Source organism: Phoenix dactylifera, unplaced genomic scaffold (genome assembly GCF_009389715.1).
Source record: "Phoenix dactylifera cultivar Barhee BC4 unplaced genomic scaffold, palm_55x_up_171113_PBpolish2nd_filt_p 001859F, whole genome shotgun sequence".
NCBI classification, from domain to species: domain Eukaryota; kingdom Viridiplantae; phylum Streptophyta; class Magnoliopsida; order Arecales; family Arecaceae; genus Phoenix; species Phoenix dactylifera.
Window position 1 is genome coordinate 56,788 of NW_024069149.1, and position 6,647 is coordinate 63,434.

The 6,647-nt window shown below is 36.5% G+C and overlaps 1 pseudogene; it reads right to left on the minus strand.

The window, feature by feature from the left end:
• Positions 1 to 4,869: 4,869 nt before the first annotated feature.
• On the minus strand, positions 4,870 to 6,417 carry LOC120109150 (annotated as a pseudogene).
• Between the last annotated feature and the right edge of the window lie 230 nt (positions 6,418 to 6,647).

Below are 6,647 nucleotides of genomic sequence, written 5' to 3' on the forward strand. Positions count from 1 at the left end.
AGTTTATGCAGATTGTGAAACTGTGACTAAGGCAAAATAAGTTTGATAGAGTTAGAGAACTTGACCAAAAATCTCAGATATTAGAAAATTGAGCAGTTGTACAACTTTGTTCATAGGTAGACAATAGAAAAGGAACTAAGGATACTTAACAATGACAAACATGTGTTGTAGATGATGGCTGTCACAAGCAACATAAACAATGTGACAATCTATATAGAGCATAGTGTGGATGAAAAAGATTTGGATATAGTAGAGGAACCTCCTGCATTTCCATCTATCCATTAGAATGATGCTGCTACTAATCGAGTTGCACCAAAGGACACAATTGTGGAGCATTGTAGGGAAGAGGAAAAGGAGAAACAAAAGGCATGTGAAGTGGAGGGTTTAGTGAATGTAATATAGAAGAATACGAGGGGGGTACATGAGGAAATATATGAAGAGAGAAGAATGCATGGTAAAAGAGAACTCTAGAAGAATAAATGCAAGTGCATGGTGAAGATAGTGGCAATGACAGTGACTTATCCTTGAGTGACTTTAAGGAGAGTGACAAGGAGGATGATGACCTCTTCAAAGATTATGTTGATGACTCCATCAGGGAGAAGAAATTGGAGAAGAAGATGAGATGATGGCAAGAAATCTGAGTTACTTAAAAATTGATGAGGATAGAAGCTTGGACAGCTCATCAGAAGGAGAAGCTTCAGATACCTTCAAGTTTCCAGAATTCAATGAGACACTAACTTTAGCAAGCCTATAGAGCTCAAGCTTGGCAAGTATTTTGCTTCAATACATCTATTTAGGAAAGCACTAAGGAGTACTATAAATAGGAGGGCTTTGATTTTATTTATAAACATAATGAAAAGTCCAGAGTCACAGTTGGAGGATCCATATCTCTCCTCTATCTTAAACCCTTCCTATCATTCACTACAGAAATGATCGAAATCTCTACTTACCTGATAAGATCACCTTTGTTGAATACTTTGGTCGACCTATCAAGGTTGACTATGTAACTGTCACACCGGCGCACAAAGTTCAGGTACCCAACTCATAGACAATGAAAAAACTCTACGAGGAGAACGAATTATTCATCTCCTACCCCTCCAACGAGGTCGTCTAAAGGCTTAAGGCCATAGGTCACATTTATGGGGATAGCTCTTCATTAGTTGTGAACTATTGCAACCAATATAAGGAAGGAATACACCATAAACTCAAGTTCAAGGTATGTGACAACCTCCTCAATCTTCCTTAAATCTATTGGAACATTGAAGTTGTGGCCAGTATAATTTCTAGATTTTGTGTCCTCTATCATGCCAATAGGTCAAGCACATGTTGGGAGGACCTCACTAGCTTCAATATGCACTTCTGTTATGAGGACCCTATAAATGGTTCTAGAACAAGAGAGATTAGAAGCAAGAAAATCCTCTCTCCCCCTTGCTCTTTAGCCTCGTGGCTGATACTCTAGATAGAATACTCAAATTAGCCACTTTCGAAAAGTTAAATCGCTAGGATCGGATTGTTTGATATCATTGGACAAACTCAGTGTCTTCAATTCGCTGATGACACACTGATCTTTTGCAATGTCTCTAGGGAGCAAATCCAAATGATGAAGCTGATCTTATACTCATTCGAGCTCTTAACCGACCTAAAGATCAACTTCAACAAAAGTATATGATCAGATTGGGCTTATCTAGAGAAGAAACTAAAAGCTTCTGAAGTTAAGGTGCCAAATAGCTGATCTTCCCATTCAATATTTAGAATTCCCTTTCATTACGCTTCCCTCAAACGACTGGAACCTCCTCTCAGAAAAAATTGAGAAAAAGCTAGCAAGATGGAAAAGAAAGTTATTATCCCTCCTTGGTCAACTAGTTCTCTTAACTCGGTGCTTAGGGTTGTGCCTATCTACTAGATGTCAACTCTCCTAATCCTTGCGACTATCATCCAGAAGATTAATATCGCTTATATCCAATGTTCCTTTGGAGAGAATCACTAAAAATCTAAGCCATTTGGGTATCTAAAACCTCAAAATCCAACCAAGCTCTACTATTGAAGTGGTGGTATTCAAATTTTTCATGAACCAATGACAACCATGGCAGGTCCTGGTCCAAAAGATTTATCACTCCCGCAGGTTCTCCGATGATCCTTCACCACATTTGATAAGAACTGCCTTTTCTTTTGGAAAAACATCCTGAAATTGTTTCCAATTGTTTCAGTAATGCTCCTTTCTCTCAATCGGCAGTGGCCAACAAATTTTATTATGGCTTGATCCACAACCTCTCATGCTAAAGTTCCTCAACTTGTTCTTCTTTGCCAAGAGCCAAGCTGGTTCTATAGCCAACTTCCTTATGGGAAGTCACTTGTCCTCTAACTTCAGATCCTCGATGAGCTATGCAACTGGAACAGCATTCCATGCCTTATGCTCCTCCCTCTGCTCCACACAGCTTAGTAATGAGAACAACAGTAGACACAGGAAATAACACTCCAATCACTCATTTTAGTGAAGCATTGTTATCGCTTCTTCATTCACGGTGGGATCACATCCCACTTCAGGGCCATAGTATAGAAGCTCTCGATCCCTGAGAAGGTTAAGATCTTCAACTGGCTATATATGTTACAATAATAAAGTCCTTACCACTGAAAACCTCACAAAAAAAGGTGCCACAGGTCCCAACTCCTACCCGCTGTGCACTAATAATCCGAAAATTTGGATCACCTAATGCTGGCCTGCAACTATTCTAAATCTTTCTGAAACCTCCTTATGCAGAACTTGAGGGTTCATCAATACCAAATAGTATTTTTGACCTTTGGCATGAACGGAGAGCCTTCTTCCCTAGAAAAGATTTGGCCTAAGCTCACGACACCTTACTCTCCATCAGAAGCTGGTGCATTTGGAAAGAGCATAACAATCAGTGAAGCAGGTGGTTTTTCTCCTCAAAGGCTGGACTTCAACAACTCAGAATGAAGAGATTCATAAGCTTTCTTCTAGATTCAACCTGCACTGAGCAGCAGAATCTCCTCCTAACTCCCTTCTATCCTTAGCCCTTTGTCCGTTAGGGTAACCTATAGAAAAAGAACATCAAGACAGTGATTCTCTATTGATTAGAATACCCGCTTTGACACTTTGAGACTGCAATAAGGGACAGACAACCCATCTTCTGAAACTATGCATAGTTTCATGTCAAAATACATGAAGGTTGCATGGTTTCAAAAAACTATGCATGGAATGTCTCGTAAGTAGCATGATTTCGGATTTAAGGCTGCCCTTTACCCATGCAGTCTTTAAATTAGACTGGGTCCGCTCGCATTCAACCCTCTTTATATCTTCTGTACTCATCATCAAGCCATATGTACTAATTCAATATAAATAATGCAATCATGGGGGAAACTACCTTCTTCCTTATACTCTTTAAAAGAGATTAATTGAAATAAAATAAGCTATTCTTGGTTTTGCCCCTATCAAAATGATTCATCAGATTAGTCTTTATCAACAAATCAAATAAGAATTATTCAGTTGCTGTTAAAATTTTTTTAAAATTTATAAAATTATGCATGATTTGTTTACAAATAACTAGGGAAACCTCTATTACATAATATTGATGCAGTATGTATTTGCTATTTGCATTTTACAAGTTTTTGCCTCCCCTGCTTGTTTTTAAATAATTAAATATACAAATATATAAAAAATATTCTATTTTTCTATATTTTAAATTTTCTGAATTTTAGTTTTAATTTTTATTAGCTTGGCAAATTTTTAGCCCTTCGTTCAAATTATGAAACTTAATGACTATGCTAAAACAACTTTGCCTATATAATTGAAGCTCTTATGTTCCTTAACTAGTATGTTATAATATACTGACTCCTCCTAAGTCAATCATCATTTTTTAATCTTTTTGCTTTTGCAATTTTAATATCTAAATAGTAAAATTAATGCATAAAACAAGAGTAATAAACCAGCTGACTTTTGGTTAGCAGCTTTAAATTCACAAAGGTATCCAGATAACGCAGTCATTTAGAAATAGGCAGCACTAATTTTATTCCATTGTTTATAGTCTTGATTAATTTTATTAGAAATGCCTGCTTTGTCCCACATTCTATAGCAAGCAGATAGTCCTCAACATCATCAGGTAGTGAGGCTCTATAGCAAAGCAGATGGTCCTCAACATCATCAGGTGGTGAGGCTGTGTTGGATTGGATAGTGGCTGGGTCTTTCATCTCGAGGACTTGTTTGATTCACAGAAAAAAAATTTCCTCGTCGAAATATGTTTTCTAAAAGAATGATTCATGAGAATACGATATCGGAAAAAATGATTTTGACATATTTGATTGATTATAAGAAATTGGCACATTCCAAAATAGCTCATATTTGATTGAACATCTACCTTCTTAAAAAAAAAAAAATTATATAAAATACCTATTATACCTATAATAAAGAAAAAACCTTATTCATGAAATTTTATGGCTTAAAAATATTTTTTGAAAAAAAAATTCCAGTTTCCAACCAGTGGAAAAATAGCTTTTCCATATCTTCCATATTTTTTTCTTTTTCATGAAACATAATAATCTTATTCACATAAAAAATGTTACTTTCCCATTTTCTTCCTTTGAAAACTCCAAATAAACAAAAAGTATTTCTTTGTTTTTCCATTGCTCACACTTTTTGCTTCATTTCCCACGAACCAAACGAGTCCTTGGTCACATGTTTAGAGGCAAGTTGGTCTGCTAACTTCTTAGCCAGGAAGAGAATGGTCAATGAAATGAGTTCATTTTTTCCCGATCGAATGATTTGTCTCCTGATCCCATTCAGAGGTAGAACAAGGACAGAAGGAAAAATTCAATCCACCTATTGCATAATCATTTCATCATCATCATCATCCATGTATCAAAGCTGCAGATTCAAAATACGATTAGTTTAAAATTTACAAGTCTAGCAACAGCCTTTTTCAAGCAGATGTCCTGGTATATTCCTTCTGATTACATCGTCATTCAGTACTTGTAAATTTGATTCAGTATTTGAGAGCCCCATTTATAAATTTCATCCACCATTTGTATGAATACAACCATAGATGAAATTGGTGATGAGTGACCCTAAATATAGCCATATAGCATACGGAGGGTTAACAAGGAAAAAAAAGGAAAAAGCTAACATTTGGGAATAATGGTATGCTATTGATTCAACATGTTGTATGCTGGTAGATCTTTGATACTGGTAGTGTCCTCTAGGGCAAGCTCACGCTCTAATTGAGCTCTTGTAGACGTCAGAACTTCCTGGAAGGGATGAGGGAGACAGATCAGAAAAAGCACAGATAATGGAGACACAAACCAAAAACTGCCAGCATAGAGTAGTAGAGGTTATTAAAATTTGGAAAGCTGAGAATTACATTAAACTCCATATAAGAAGCACGCTTGGCAAGCCACTGGGCATCCAGCATTCGAAAGGCTACACAGTAGAGGTTATCAAATGCTTTTTCATCTTCTCCAAGAAGTTCCAGAAAACGGGCTCCTGCCTTCGAAGTTGGCATGCCTGCTACAAAGAATCAACAGACTGCTTAAGATATGTTTTAAAAATATTAAAAATTGAACTGTTTGTCTGACACGTTACCTGATTGTAAATCTAACATCTGTATCAGCATAAATGATATATTAATACCAGCTACGGCAATGGGTACTCCCATTCAGCTCTTTTCCCTTCTTGCTTCTTTAACAGCATTTGGAAAGAATCCTCCATAAGAAACAACAGAAGGTTAAGGAGATAAGTAATCCATGGCCTCCAGTTTAACATAAACATGAGGGAAGAAAAGGGAATTTAAATTAAATGAAAGGCATCTCCAAAGAGAAGGTAGTTACAGGATAGTTGTTGGCAAAGAAGATGAGGTTCTCCAATGATATAAAGCCACCGCCCCTGAGAACAAATAATCAGCACAATTGTTTACCATCAAGTACATTTATTTCGTACACGAGAGATGAGCAAACCTCTGCAAAGTGCTTGGTCATATTACCTAAAATCTGTCGATGGGTCGGAACCTTGCCAACCCATCTCCTTCCACAACTCTGATTTGAGAGGAGGAATCTCTCGATTAGGATAAGCCAATCTCCAGAGTTGTTTCAGGGCGTCCTGCAATACAAATCAGCATCGGATTTATGAATTCCATATTAGATTTATTCTCACTTGAAAAGAGGGAAAAGTCCAAAGAACCATCAACTTATCAATGAAAAGGAAATGTCGGAAAAAAAGGAACAAGGTCTCACAACAATGTTCGAGAAATAATACAAGCATGCAATTGATAATAAATTAAAATTCTGGCAAGAAGATGTACTTGATGTTCCACACGAGAACCATCGAATGGGACCTCCAGTCTCTGCCTCAAATATCTCAGTCTTTCTTCCTACAAGGTTGAGCAGTACTAAATCAGAAAATAATCATTCATAACCAAAAAAACATTACATTATACAAATATTTAGAGGTAGAAAGTTTATTATATGCCAGGAGAGACAATGATAAACTTAATGAAGCTGAAAATAGAACAAAGCATATTAAAATTTATCTAATTAGCCAAGAAAAAAAGCATTGATTGCTTTTCAATCTCCAAATGCCAGATATTCTATTTTTTTCTGAGAATATTGACAGATCAACAGAGGTATAGGTCTCTGCCTTA